Source organism: Lynx rufus, unplaced genomic scaffold, assembly GCF_022079265.1.
Source record: "Lynx rufus isolate CCGP_SWC_20201006 ecotype Redwood Valley unplaced genomic scaffold, mLynRuf1.p SCAF_7, whole genome shotgun sequence".
NCBI lineage: Eukaryota > Metazoa > Chordata > Mammalia > Carnivora > Felidae > Lynx > Lynx rufus.
In genome coordinates, this window is record NW_025814889.1 from 74,722,881 (window position 1) to 74,737,657 (window position 14,777).

Here is a 14,777-nt window from a genome sequence, read left to right on the forward strand (position 1 = left end):
CAAAGGCTGGAGCCCAGAGGCAGCAATGAGGGCTGTAGCCGCCCTGGCAATAGGGAGGCCCACCGTGGCCCCTAACCCAGACACTGGGCTGGCTCTGGCTCAGGGGGCCTGGACTCCTGTTTGCCTCTGGCCCTCAGGGGCCCTGGAAGACCTTTCACTTACACTATTAGACTGTTAGGCCTGTGTCAGAACCAGTGAAGGATCCTGGGTCTTCTGAGATACATAGGACGGCTCCAGTTCCAAAGGTACTGATCTACCCAAAGGCATCCTCTCTATCTTCTAGATTATTAGCGAGAGGGTGGACACTCCTCATGTATTCACAAAGCTTTTCCGGGCCTAGACCAAATAGGTTCCCGTTCACTTTAGAGGGGCAGTGCAGTCACCCCAAGGGGACACCAGCTGCTCCTCAGTTTCTGATTAGAATGGTTTCCCCCTAACGGTCTTTTCCAGAGCTTCTGTTTCATCAGAGTTCCAGCTACCCTGCTGTGTAGATTTCTTCCTGGGGACCCCATTGGATGGCCAGGGAGCTGTAACATTCTTTCTTGGCCTCACACCGTGGTGGGCATTGGTTCTGGCCTTCGATGCCTTACTTTTGATGGTGACCCCTGGTTGGTTTTAAGCACTGGACCATGGCAAGCCCTGTCCTGAAAGTCAGAGACACAATGGACAGCCACACACAGACCCTGCCCTCTTGAAACTCCCAGTCCACTGAGGGGGACAGACAGGTGGGATCCATCCTACGATATAGGTAAGCACACATGACCAGAGTGTGCAGGAGAGCTCCTGGCTTTGTGCCCATAGGGTAAAGAAGGCTCTTCAGAGGAGGTCACTTCTTAGCCTGCTAACAGAGACAGGGAGGATCACAGTTCAACACGGCAGTGGTAAGAAGGGTAATGAGGGTTTCGGGCAGACAGCGCGTGTGCAAAGGCCAAGAGACAAAAGGGAAAGAGAGGGCTGGAGGCAGGAAAACTGGTTCTGCATGGCTGGAAAGAGAGAGAGCACCAGGAAGAGATGAACCAACTGACCACACTCATTGTAATAGAAAGTGGATTCCATTCTTTCCTCCACTGAGTACTTCTTCTACCCGTTGAGACTTGAATACCAGGAATTTTTAATTATTGTAATGATATTTGAACTGAAGACTTTCAGAGTCCAATCGGATTCCCATTCTGACCTGAACTGAGCTCCAGCCTCATACGGAAAGTAAAAGTAGGGCTCTGTCCCCTTGATTTATTGAGAAAGCGCCCCAAGGTCAGCAAAGCAGTGGGCCTCTTCTTTAGACAGTTGAGGTCCCAGCTGGTGCACACCCAGGGCCACCACCCTGCAGGGGAGCTCCTTTACCCCGGGGGGCGGGGGGCAGGTAGGACCAGCATAACTGAGCTGAAAGGCAGAGACAAAGGAGACAGTTCTGGAAAACTCAGCCCGGCCGGCCAGGAAAATAAGCGTTCTGAGAGAAAACCAAAGAAAGAACGAAAGGCTCAACAAGGGCAGACGGAAGTTGGTGACCCACTCAGCTGCATGTCACCAGCTCAATCCTTCTTTAACGCATCGGTCTGTCCAGGGTGGCCGGATACGGTTGCTCGGCAAGGGGACTGCTGAGTTACACACAGCCGCCCAATCCCCGAACCTGCCTCCACTGTTCCACATGGCTCACTGCTCTCTCCCGGTCAACGAGGTCACTTCCTTGTTGCCAGGAATCGCTGTAAGGAAGGGCATCAGCCACAGACACACAATGTTCACAAACAGCTTGCACCACGGACACCTGTGGAAAGTCCCCGACCTGTGTGGGCACACACCAGCCCGTACCCTGAGTCGGAATGTCCATGCTCACTGCTGGCAACAACACATGCCGGGCCTTCCCCTCAGAGCTATAACTGAAGATGACCTTGTTTCGAGGTTTCAGGCCCAAACGTCCGAATCTGTCGGGAGGCTTCTTCCCCAGAGCCACCAAGTGGTAGGAAATAGCTGCCTTTGTCCTCACCCGTGAACCCTCTCCAAACTATAGTCCCCTCCCCCAGCCCTATCCACTGGCCATCTTCCTCTTCCTTGTTTTCCTCTGATACCCAGGGGCAAAGAGGGAGCAGATTTGCCACACAGAGCCCCTTTCAGTGGTGTCGCAGGGCACGCAGGGGCTACCCCGGGGTCTCAAGAGGAACCACCTCTTTCCCTCCTCAACAGTCAGCCGTGTGCGGCCCGCCTGCTGCCCTGGGGCCGGGCCTCCTGCCCACCTGGGCCTCTGCTCGGGGTAACAGAGTCACAGCTCCTTCACTCAGCGCTCTTTCCCGCGGCAGCAAACATCCCTGGAGAAGGCACTTGAGGGACCAGCTCAAAGGAGGTGGGAAGGAGACCTCACTCCAGCTGGCTGGGCAGGCTCCACTCTGTCAGGCAGCCCATGGGCAGCACGGAAGGGCAAGAGTCCAGGGGCCTGTGGCCCATCATGGCCCCCTCCTCCCACCGCCTCCCTTTACCCACGCCCTACACCTTACTTTTGCCAGAGCTCCCCCTGACCTCAAAAACAACTCTGCAGCCAGGCTCTGCAGGAGCTCAGGATTGAAGTTTAACAGAGACAAAAATAATTCCCTGGAGTGAGCTATTTTCTGCCCAGCTTTGGGAGCAATGGCTTGAGGTGGCAGGCAGGGGAGGCAGGCGTGGGGAGGAAGCTGGCCACGGGCCATCCACGGGTTTGGGGTCATCCCCATGCCCGCTCCATACTCCACCTGGTGTGGGGTTTTCAGGGAAGGGGGACCTTCATCAGGGGCTGAGGCACCTTCCTCCACCTGTCAACCCCGGGTGAGGAGTGAGGACAGCGGGGATGAGAAGGCCTGTGGGGACCTTGTGCTGCCTGCACCCTGGGCCGCAGTGCTCCATGGCTACTCCTCTCTTGTGGAACGGAAGGAAGAAGGGAGAGAAAACAGCGCCACTTTACCAAGCCTCAGAAGGGGGATTCTACACCCATTTGTCTATCTCACAGCATAAACACCTCACAATATTTATCTGAGACAAAATATTTAAAGTGTTTTATAAAATCGTGATACCCCATAAAGCTGTTACTGGTTGACCATTATTGCCCCAGGTTTTAAGAGGAGGAGGAAATTCAGGCAGGAAAGTAGAAGGCCGTGAACACACATTTTGCAATAGTACAGGGAGCACGACCCTCACGGCACCATGAGGCCCTCACAGTCTGGGAGACCCTAAAGTGCAGCGTAGGTGGGCTCGTCATTCATTGCCTACCAACCCCAATCCCCACATTCCACTATGCTTTCTTTTTTTATTTTTTTTTATTTTTTTATTTTTATTTTTTTTTCAACGTTTATTTATTTTTGGGACAGAGAGAGACAGAGCATGAACGGGGGAGGGGCAGAGAGAGAGGGAGACACAGAATCGGAAACAGGCTCCAGGCTCTGAGCCATCAGCCCAGAGCCCGACGCGGGGCTCGAACTCCCGGACCGCGAGATCGTGACCTGGCTGAAGTCGGACGCTTAACCGACTGCGCCACCCAGGCGCCCCTATGCTTTCTTTTCTTAAAAACATTTTTTTAATGTTTATTTTTGAGAGAGAGATACAGCACAAGCGGGGGAGGGCAGAGAGAAAGAGGGAGACACAGAATCCGAAGCGGGCTCCAGGCTCTGACACAGGGCTCGAACTCACAAGCCGTGAGATCATGACCTGAGCCACCCAGGCTCCCCATCCACTATTCTTTCTATTTTTTGTTTCCCTAGAGACCCTTTGCTTAACCGTTAGTTTCTTTTTTATTTCTCTACACAGAACTTTCCTGCTAACACCTCTGGAAAAACACCTAACTGGGAATATAGAGTTGGGGGGGGGGCGGGCAGGGGAGTGGGGGAGGGAGGGGATTCACTCATGGAATATCTTTAGGCTGATTTCATTATAAGTCTCCAGAAAGAGACGGTCTGCATGATACAGTATTATCACGTGCTAGGAAGGGGACCCATGGAGGGTGATCATGCCTTTCGTGAGAAATTCTACATCAGCAAGGGCCTTACAGGTCCCACTCTGTCTAACGGTACCGTGTTCAAAGAAAGAAACTACCCGAAGACATCCGGGGCCGGTGGGGGGCGGGGGGCAGGGCTGCAGGCTAAACCTAGCCATGACTGTGTTCACTCTGCCACCGCCCACCATCACCACCGGGTCGACGTCAATTTTTTAATTAGTGGTCAGTGTTTTTGAAAACTGGAGAGATTTCACTTTTGGAAAAACTCTGGATGTCCAGCTTCCTCGTAAAAAAAAAAAAAAGGGCTAACGTGGCCACACCGGGCTGCAGTTCCCGGGGCAACCCTGCGGGTCTCAGGTGGAGCTAACCCTCCAGACCAGGCTGTGCCACTCCCTCCTCCCCCCCCGCCCTTGCACCCCACCAGGGTCTGCAGCCCTCCAGCCTCACTCATCACCTGGCCCTACCCCCCCCACCCGGCACCCAGCCCTCAGCGACGGCCGAGCTCTGCGTGCAGGGAGACACAGGTAAGAGAAGAGGGTCCGGAGGCAGCCTGAGCAACAGCAAATCCTGCCTCCCCACACACCTCCTGCCCGCTCTGTCCGCAGCTCTCTAAGCTTCCGTTCCCTTGCCTGCAAAATGAGAACAAAACGACAAAACCTACCTCATTTGTCTGTGAGGGTCAAATGAGATAATGCAGGTCAAGGGCTCAGCACCGCGCCCGGCACAGGGTACCTGCTCAGGCAATGTTAGTGCTTGTTATTCTGCAGGATTGGCTTCAGTAATGGGAGAGAAGTCCTCTGAGTTGCAGCCCAGCTTTTTACAACGTTTTAGTCACACAAAGCTCCTGCCCTTCAACTCTCTTCAAGAGAGAATTTTTTTTAGCGTTTGTTTATTTTTGAGGAGAGAGAGACAGAGACAGAGAGAGACAGTGCGAGTGGGGGAGGGGCGGAGAGAGAGGGAAATACAAGAATCCCAAGCAGGTTCCAGGCACCGAGTGGTCAGCACAGAGCCCGACTTGGGGCTCGAACTCACGAACCGTGAGAATCACGACCTGAGCCGAAGTCAGATGCTTAACCGACTGAGCCACCCAGGCACCTCAACTCTCTTTACATAGCTCAGGGGTCCCGGTCTACCTACAAACACACTTCCATTCAATCAACAGCCATTGAGCATATCTGTGATGAGTTAAGTATTGCGTGGAGTAAGGACACTTCAGATATAGGACCCAGCCCTGTTCTCAGGGCCTCGCAACGCAGCGGGTACATGGACAATCGAACAGACAGGCACAGCCCTGTCAGGTGGAGTCAAACACAAAGCTCTCCCCTCCGGGACCTGCCCCAACCATCGGGGAGCTCGGCACTGAAGGAGGAACCAGGGGTGATTCTGACTCTCCTTCTCCTCCTAGGTTCCAAAACGTTCCAGAGCTTTACTAAAAGACACTTACTGGTAAATTAGCCCCACTTCCCCCTCTAGTTTCTCAGGTTCCACACCTGAGTTCCTCCACTGCACACTGGTTAACACAATTTCATCTCAACGAAGCCATTCGGATCTCAGATGGAGTTCATTACAGTGGAATTTTACCTGAAGCTGCCACCCCCCACTTCTTCACATCATGGCACCCAAGATGTCGGTGTGCTTGCCAAATAGGCTGGGCAGAGGTACCTTCCCACCCCTGGCAGAAGTCCGGAAATTGAGAGCTGTTTGGAACAAAGAACTCTGCCCCGAAGGTGTTTTCCAGCATCATCCTGGCCAGCCTGGAACCGTCCCATTCACCCTCGGCTGGCACCACCTACTGCCTCTTTTCCAGCCCTCCTCAGACAGGAAGAGGAGGGCAGAGAACAGAGCCAAACAACTGTGCAGGACAGGTCGTGGGCAGGTGAGGCAGGGGCAGACGGCCCAGGCTACAACAGATCCGAATTTAAGTTCTGGTTCTGACTTAGGAGCTCAATGACTTTGGGCAAGAAGTTGAACCTCTTAACTTCTTTCAACATCAATTTCCTCTTCTGTGAAATGGGGATAACAGTATTGCCTACCTCATAGCATTATTGAGGGGCCTGGGTGAGAAAATGCATGAAAAAAATTAACACGGTACCTGGAACGTATAAGTTAGAATAGCCATTGGTTTATTACGATTGTCAGCTTTTATATGATATATGATACGTCAGCCTCACAAAGGTCAAAGGTTGGTGTACAGAGAGACACTGGGGCAGAGTTGGGGTGGGAGGTGATTGAAGAATGGGTGGGTCCCTACCACCGAGCCCAGCATGGGTCTAGTGACCAAGATGAGGCCCAGGGCAGAGGCACTCACCTGCCCCTGGAGCTGACAGGCACAGACTAGCTGGGTAATTACAGGATTGCAGCCTCGGGTGTCCCATGCAACTGCCCAGCAAGCCACATTCTTTTGTGGGCGGCTGGGTGAGTGGGCAGCTGGCTGTTTATGTGGCCGCCAGGACACTGGGTCTACCTAACACCTACTCAACCCAGCACCCCCAGGCAGAGTGTGCAACCTTGGAAGAGGAAGGGATTCTCTGTGGGCATTCTGCTCCTTTCCCCAAGGCGCCTCCTCTGTTCTCTCCACCGCGACCCTCTAGCACCCTCTGCTTCTCAGATTGGACAAGTCAGCGGGTCAGAGATCAAGGCCAGACTCTGAACAATTAGTCTTCAGTTTACTTCACCTGGAGTTTTCAGATGACCAAAAAGCCCTGGACAGATGTAAATCCCATCACTGCCCCCAGCACCCTGAACTCTGATTAGCTAATAAACACAAAGTTCTGATACTTCCACGTCCTGTTCTCAAAATCGATACCCAAGGAAAAGATACCGTCTCAATACCCTTAGCAAAAATGCAATCCAGTGGGTACTAACTGGTCACCTAGTATGTGCTCAGCACTGACACTAGGCTCTTGGTTGAACTGAACAGGACGCCAAGTACCGGGATGGGCTTGGAGCCGCGGGATCCCTCCCTCACTGTTGCTGGAAGGTTGCAAGGAAGGGCTTCAGCCGCACCCGGAGTCCCTGAGCAGAGCTCACAGAGTCACGCTGACACCTGTACAGGACCACCTGTGCGTGTACCACACGTCAGACAGGGGTACACATATAACCGGCCGAGGATGATTCAACTATGAGAGCTGAAAGGGACTTTAGAAACTCGTCTAGTCGGACAACCGTTTCATTTTAGAAATAAAGGCTATGTCAGGTATTGAAAAGGATGGGGCACAAGGGGAGCTTTTAGCCACTGCCGAAAGGAATGCTTTTCAGTACAACCAGTGGAAAAGAGTTGGGCGCTGTGGAGCAATGCCAAACACAGAATCCCAGCTGCCCTGGCCCCAGGTATGTGCCCTGGAGAACCGCCTACGCGCACATCAGGAGACCAGCACAGTTACCGCCAGCAGTATGACCGTGATAACTCCAAACTGGAAACCACCCAAACGTCCATCACCAAGAGGGAGGACATACAAATTGTGGCACATCCTTACAGTGGACGTCACCCTGAGTGAAAACTAACGAACTACCTCTGGGTGTGTCAACACAGGGGGAAGTCTCAGAGGCAGGACACAAGGTGGAGGACGCACATCACGGGGAACATGCATATAGGTAAGCTCCGTAGACACGTGAAGGTAAACAATATATTGTTTTGTAAAATGCACGTAGACGATAACTTACGACGGAAAGGAAGGAAATAACTAACTAACATTCAAAATATGGGTGGGGTGGAGAACAAGGAAGGAGATGCAAATGGGAAGAGGAACGGGAGCTTTGAAGGCACTGGAGATGTTCCATTCTGCACTTGGGTGATGTGTACCGAATACGCTATATTATTCTTTAATCTATACATAAGCATATGGTATACCCGTGTGCGTATGATATATTTCACAGTCAAAAAAATAAGTAAATAAATAAAAAGAATTGAAGAACCTGAGTCTCAGAGAAGCTAACTAACTTCTCCAAGCTCATCAGCTAACAAATGGCTGGAAGAGAAATGTACCAAATCCGAATTCAGCCAGGTGCGAAGACAGCCATTCTTGGATTCTAAAGGGATCTCTCACAACGATGAAGTTTCTGGTCTAGCAAATTTGGGAACAATTGCAAGAGTCTTTACTTTTCACTGTGAAGCTCCCAGCGTCTTGAATAATGCCTGTCACACTGTAGGTCCTCAATGCATATCTACTGAACGACCCACGCTTTTCGAAGGCTTACTGCCCGCCAGACACTTGACTTGGGTCATCTGGAATCCTCACACGGCTCTCCAAGGAAGTTATTCTTATCCCACGTAACAGATAAGGACACTGAGATTCAGAGAGATTAAGAAACCTGCCCAAGGTCACAAGCTAGAAAGTGACAAAGCTGGGATTTGAACCCAGGCGTGTCTAACTCCAACCCCGCATTCTTCCTGTTCTTCGAGGCTGTTGGCAAAGCTTCCAACAGCACTACCTAACATTTCAGAGATATACCAAGGAACCCAGCTGAGGGGTAGGCTGAGCACTTTCTCTTCCTTCTAACCCCGTCTCCAGGCTCTGGCACGGAGAGCGGTTCGCGTGGCCAAGCCCAGCACTAGCAGCAGTGTAGCTCAGTGGTCATGGGTTAATTCTACAGCATGACAGGTTGCGACATCTCTTTAAACCTTGGTTTCCCATATCCATGCTGGGGAGAGTAATAGTAGCTTCCTCCAAGGAGAAGCTGTCAAGATGAAAGGAGAGAAGGGAATCACACTGCCTGGCAGAGGCTGTTAGATGTGGCTAGAGTCCATCTCCCCTTCCAGGCAGGCTAGGCTCACGAGTGCTCCTTAAGGGGTAGCTAGGAGGGGAAAGGGCAAACAGGATGAGCTTAGCTCCAGTTGGCCAAAGGGACAATGGCCTTTCCTTGGTGCCCTTAGTCCAAAGTAGGTTATCAATGAAGTGGCTTGTTTGACATTGAAAGAGTATTTGTCATTTGCCTTCTAGACCGTTCAAATCTTATCTGATCCCATGCAATCTCTCGGCACAGAACTCTCTCTCTCTCTCTCTCTCTCTCAGGTTCTTGTCTGCTGTTTTTACCCAAGTTAGGTACCCAGTAGTGCTGGAGAGGCACTGAGGCCTGAGGGTACTGGCAGAGGGAGCCTCCTTCTGAGAGGCCACTGTCCCCACAGTAACCTCTGGGCAAACCAAGCTTGCTTCCAGGTCAACTTGTTCAAACCAGTTAGTAAATCTAACCCTGCCACTCACAAACATTTACTGCAGGCCTATTATGTTCAAGGCACGGCGCTAAATGCCCTGTGGGCTCCCATGAATGCAGAAGTGGTAGGGTTCCATGGAAGTTAAGACAGACCCAAGTGTGAGTCCTGACTGTCCCATTCATCAGCTGTGGCACCTTGGCACATGGCTCAACCTCACCAAGCCTCAGTTTCCCATTTGTGAAAGGAGCATAACAGTGGTTCCTATCCCACAAGGTTGTGGCAGATCTGGGAGGCCCTGCATGCAACGTACCTAGCACAGCACCTGGTGCAACTGAGCTGAGCACTCAGTGAATAGCTGTTCCTGGAGCTGCAACTCCAGTGCCAGCAGGTGGCACACACTGGATGTGTCACCAGCAAAGCCTAGGGGCTCACGGGTGCCTCATGGTGCCTGGAATGTCACACCTTGCGCCCCACAGTGCCTGGAATGTCACACCTTGCGTAACACCTCAAAGCTTCAACCTGTGGTCAGAAGGCCAGTGAGAGGCAGCAGCTTCCCAGGAACCGGCTTCTGGGTCCTTCCCAAACTCCACTTGCCCGCTGGTGTAGCTGCCCACACCCTGCTCAGGACCAGGACTCTCCCCTGTGCAGAATGGGGACTTTGTGTGGCACCTGGTTCTGGAAACACTGCTTGGTCTATCCCTTGGCACAGGACTTGCAGGGCAGGTTTGCAAACGTATGACACACACTCAGACTCCCCCAGTGCCTCTCACTTTTGCCATCTACTGACAGGCCACCCCCCCTCCTCCCCCTGCCAGCCCAAGGAGTCTCTCCCCTTCCCTCTCCCCACAAGTCACTTCAAAGGGTGGGACTTCCCAAGAGGTCTTCACCTGCCCTTTTCATTTGTTGGCGATGAGAACAACTTCCTTCCTGCCAGAGTAGGACAGTCACTACACCATCATTAAGGAGGCTCCACCCCCACACCAGGCGCCCCGATCACTCTCATGCTGGACCTCTGCGGACTCTCCAGGGAGCCCGCCCTGAGCATCTCGACCACCACGAGGACCGCGGACGCAGAAGGGAGGGCAGTTTCTTTTCTACGTGTTACAGCGTCACGATGCAGTCGCTGCCACCAACGCCTATAGCTTGGGTTGAGCAAGAACAGCCTGTCCCCGCCCTGGACCATTTCCCCAATATTCAGACCTGATGAGACAGTCAAACTCCAGTGTCCGGGGGAACCGACTCCCTCTCCTGCTAAGCAGTTTTTCTCTGGCTCTGCCCTCCAGCCTGCTCACCATTTCCCCGGAACCTGACTGCAAGTGACCTGTGCCCTTTATCCACGTGAGCAAGGTTTGACTACCCTTCCCTTCTTGTTGTTTACCCACTTGAGAGCTGGACTTCCCTGTGGTATGGTGTGTCCCCCAGAGATCTGGGAAGCTGGAGAGACAAAATGAAGAGGCTGCAGATACGGGGGAAGAGGGAAGAGGAAGCATGAGGCTAAGTCTTGGCTCCATTATAAATCCCAATTCCCCCAGGGGCAGCGGAAGGGGAGTTGGCAGGCCTTCCTGTCCCCATCGGAGGTAGGGGTGGGGCAGGAAAGCCGAAGGTGAGGCCAGTCATAAGTCAAGGGTGAAGGGAAGTCACACGAGCGAGCGAGCGAGTGTGGTAGGTTGGGTTCTAGGAGAAGGTGGCTGGGAGCGGTGCTGCCCTCAGGGAAAACACTGGAATTGGGTGATAATACCAGAGAACAAGCTGGGGTGTTGGGGCTGCCCTGAGAATTAAGCTACTTCCATCCTCCCCTCGTCATTAGGCCCCTTCCCCACCTTGTCTTCCTCATTAAACCCACTCCCACCCATCTTCCCCTCGTCAGTGTAACCTCAGATGGGTTCAGAGTGCTGTTCACCATAATGACTAAATGTTTCAGTTGGCCTTAGACAGTTGTGGTTTATGTCAATTGTCCTGACAGAACCTACTAACAGCACCCCTTTGCACTCTCAAAGCTTCCCGGTTTGGACAGGGAATTATACGCTCCCCCTCTCTGGCCCACCAAGAGGGCACTGACACAGGAGAGGGTGAAGAGGGAATTAGAGAAAAGCATGACTGGAAGCGAGGCCCTGAGGTCCAGAGCAATAGCCAGGCTAGCTTCTGCCCACCTGGATCCTTTCAGAACTGGACCGACAGCAGCTGCCCGTCCTGGGGCTCAGACCATCTCAAGGAAGAGGGCTGATTTGGGGGGTTCTGTTCCTGTCATCCCTCAGAGGGTCTAGCACCAAGCTGGGTGCACAAGAGGCATTTAATCAAAACTTGTCATTTCCTTACTTCCCTCCACCTGCATCCAAAGCAGACCTGCAGCCGTGGCCAAACGGAAAGCTGGACCACTACAACTCCTCCTGTCCGGCAACGAACTGGAACATCATCCTGGCTCAGACTTCCAGATGCTCCTGACTCTGGCCCTCCAGCCACCAGCACCCAACGGCTAGACAAAGGCAACAGGGGGTTTCTAGCAGGGGTTCCAGAAGCAGATCTCGGCCGGGATGGCTGTCGCCTCCTGGGGACGCAGGGTGAAGAACTGAACAGTGGCGCTCCCTCTCCTGCTTGGATAACCGCTTGATCTGGCCCCCAAGCCCCAAGTCAAGCATGGAAGACACTGGCTATTTGGTCTGAGAGTGGAGGGTGAGGGTCCGGGAGGGCCTCTTGGTACTTCCTCTGGGACTTAGTCCCAAAAAAGATCAGTTCTGAGGGGGGGTGGGAGAGAAGACGGAGAAACCATAAATACAAATAACCAGGGCACCCCAAACTACACCAGGCCTTCCACGATGTTTATACAAATGAAGTGTGATGGCCTTGACTGAGGAGCTGTGAGGGGTCAGGAAAGCTTCCTAACTCTCTTTCCCTCCTTCCTTATCTCACCCTCCTCTTTTCTTACCCTTTTTCTCTTCCCTCCTTTCTTATTCTTTACCCTGGAAAGGGTCCAAGTCGTGGCTAATGAGGGACCAGCCAAACTGAAGCCATGGGGCCCAGCCGGAGCACAGTCTGTGAATCCCCAGCATTTTGCAGTTTGAGTCAGCCCCGCACCACAGCCTCGTTGTGGGCTTGTCTCATATGGCTCCAGAGAGGCCACTGAGTGGGGGGCAATGGACTCTGGGGCTCCCATTTCTGCTCAAGGGTCTGAAGCACCCAAAAGAAAAGCCAGAGAGAAATGTACAGTCTTACTACCTCCGGGTCTGTCTGTATACCGTTCCAGAAGGACCCTCAGTCCTCTCCAGCACTTCGACAAGGACGGGATGGGGAAGCCCTCCCCCCCCCCACAATACACAATGCCCACAGTTCACTGAGTTGAGGTTCCAGGGTCCAGACAATCCATTTCCACCTCAACAAACCCTACTTCTTACCCTGGCTTAAAACTTTCTTTGACAACACCATGCCTTCCCTAGTCCCAGAACCTTCCTGACTTCTTGTGCACACCCACCTGGCTAACAGAGCCGGGCTGCTAACAAGATCACTAGGCAGAAATGGAATGGGAGGCTGGAAGTGTACCGTGCTGGATGTACCTCCTGATCCTAGGAGAAGGATAAGAGATGAGGATTTACCGCAAATCCACAAGCTCTTCACCGTCAACCCTTCTGGAATCATACCACAACGATCCCATAATCATCCCTGTGTTGGGTGTTCCCTTCAGAGGAGTGGCCACCACTGGCCACGAGGAAGAGAGCCTTCCAGCAGGGAGCTAGAGTGGAGCTGACTCTGCCTAGGAGAGCTTCTGCAATGCTCAGAAAATGCCTGCCCAATTGCTTGCCTGGGCTCTGGCCCCTCTGGCTGCAACTGAGCCCAGACAGGAGGCTGACTCACTCACCGCAGGGAGGAGGAGGAAGAGGAGGAGGAGAAGGAGGAGGAGGAGATGCGGGAAGGGCCTGGGCTGGGAGACCTAGTGCCCTCCCAGACCGGGTAGCCTGGGTCTCAGCTTCAGTGGTCTGGGGGTGTGGGGGGGGAGAGGGGGTCAGGATCCACTGCTCCCTGCAGACCACATGCTGTTCCCTCCTAGATACTTCCCCTAAACTCTCCCCCACCACCCACAGACGAGGGACCCTTCACTCCCCAAACAGAAACTACTCCCTGAGCTCCCTCCCGGATTAGATGTTTGCCCCTGAGTTCCTCTGAACATCTATGGACAGGCTTTCCTGAAAAAAATAAATACAGTGCATTAGGGCCAACTAGGTCTAAAATCATTGGCGGTTTGAAAAGAAAAGAAAAAACTCTACTTTAAAGATCCAACTCCACCATGGCAGGTGACCGTACACAGGTACTAGAAGATGATAAAGCTTCACACACTCCGCCTCCAGCGGACCTTAGTACCATCGACAGTCGATCTCCCTTTCTTATTCCTTCACTCCGTGCCAAGGCTCCCCAACAGAGGAAGGAAACAAATGCTTCTCGTTGCCCAAGTGCTGAGCACTGTGTAGCAGAGCATTTGTGTGATAAACCGCCTGAGCACCGAGGTCGTTGCCCCTCTCGCCAACCTGGCACGAACTTTAGCTCTTTCTCAGACCTCAGTGTACCGTCAGTGCCTCAGCCTCATGGCACGACAGCCCGGATCTCAGCAGCAGCCAAGTTTGCCCCTGCGATTTACCCTCTAGTGTTTGCACCCGGGCACTCAGGCCCGGTTCCCCTCCCCGCCCCCCGCAGCCCTACCCCGGGCCCAATCCCGATTCTGGGACCCCCTTCCCCGCTCCTACCGGTTCCGCACCTGGTCAGGCGGGTGGGCACGCAGCTCCGCGCTCCCGGCGCCTCCCGCTCGGCTGCTGCCTTTTGACAAGCAGAGACAACCCAGCACCTGGCCCCGCCCCTCTCGAGGCCCCGCCCCGGGCCCGCCCCTCCCCTTGGCCCCGCCCAGCGGACCTGCCTCGCTCCCCGAGAAGGCTGGCGGCTTCGCAACCATCTTGACTTGGAATCAACCACTGGGAGACTCTGCCCGGGGTAGTCCTCCACGGCTGCGGTCCACAGAGGAAGGCATGCTGCTTCTCTGTGCCTGAGAGTTTTCGAGGGTGATGTGTGTGCAGATCCACGCTCTGCCCGCGTTAATCTGTGATGCGTTCGCCCAACTCCCGCCGCCGTGGTTCCACCTAGCTGCTGCGCACGCCTCTTCCAGGTGCGTCACCCCCACCTGGGTTGACCCGATCCGGACTTCACGGTCTGCCGGGCTCTGGGGGCGTCTGCCGCGGGCACCGTCGGGCCTCTGTGCTCGTGGGAAATCCCGGGCGCCGCTCGCCGTCGCGTTGCTTCTGCAGAGCGCCTGGGAGCTCAGCCCGACCCCACTCGATAGGATAAAAGCGCAAACGGAAAACGCGGCCAAAGTGGCCGGAGCTGCGTCATCGTCCCCCCTCGCCCGCGGCAGATCACGTTCTCGGCCTGTCGCGAACCTCATCCGAGCGAGCGAGCTTAGTGTCAGCTTCCCGGGACTAATCCCCAGTCTCCCGCCACCCGTTCCATACGACACTGGTGTGAAGAGAAGAGAGGAGTGGAAAAAAGTCTATCATGAGACCTGGAATTGTAGTAGAGGGGGGGAAATACGCCATAGAAAATGTTGGCTAGAAATTATTCCGCCTCCTTGGCTATGTGCTAGGCACCGCATCTGGAGGAGAGATAAAAAAAAGATGTGGTTCCCTCCTTCTTCGGGTT

General features: G+C 53.8%; 1 protein-coding gene across 2 annotated transcripts in view; it reads right to left on the minus strand.

Moving 5' to 3' along the window:
• Nucleotides 1-13,931, minus strand: part of VDR (vitamin D receptor) — a 57,384-nt gene extending 43,453 nt beyond the window's left edge. Inside the window, exon 1 of one of the 2 annotated variants that reach the window (XM_047064822.1) lies at nt 13,846-13,931. The gene's annotated coding sequence lies outside the window, so the exon portion shown is untranslated. Of the gene's footprint in view, nt 1-13,834 lie in introns of both variants that reach the window. The other variant, XM_047064823.1, reaches the window with a different exon arrangement.
• Between the last annotated feature and the right edge of the window lie 846 nt (nt 13,932-14,777).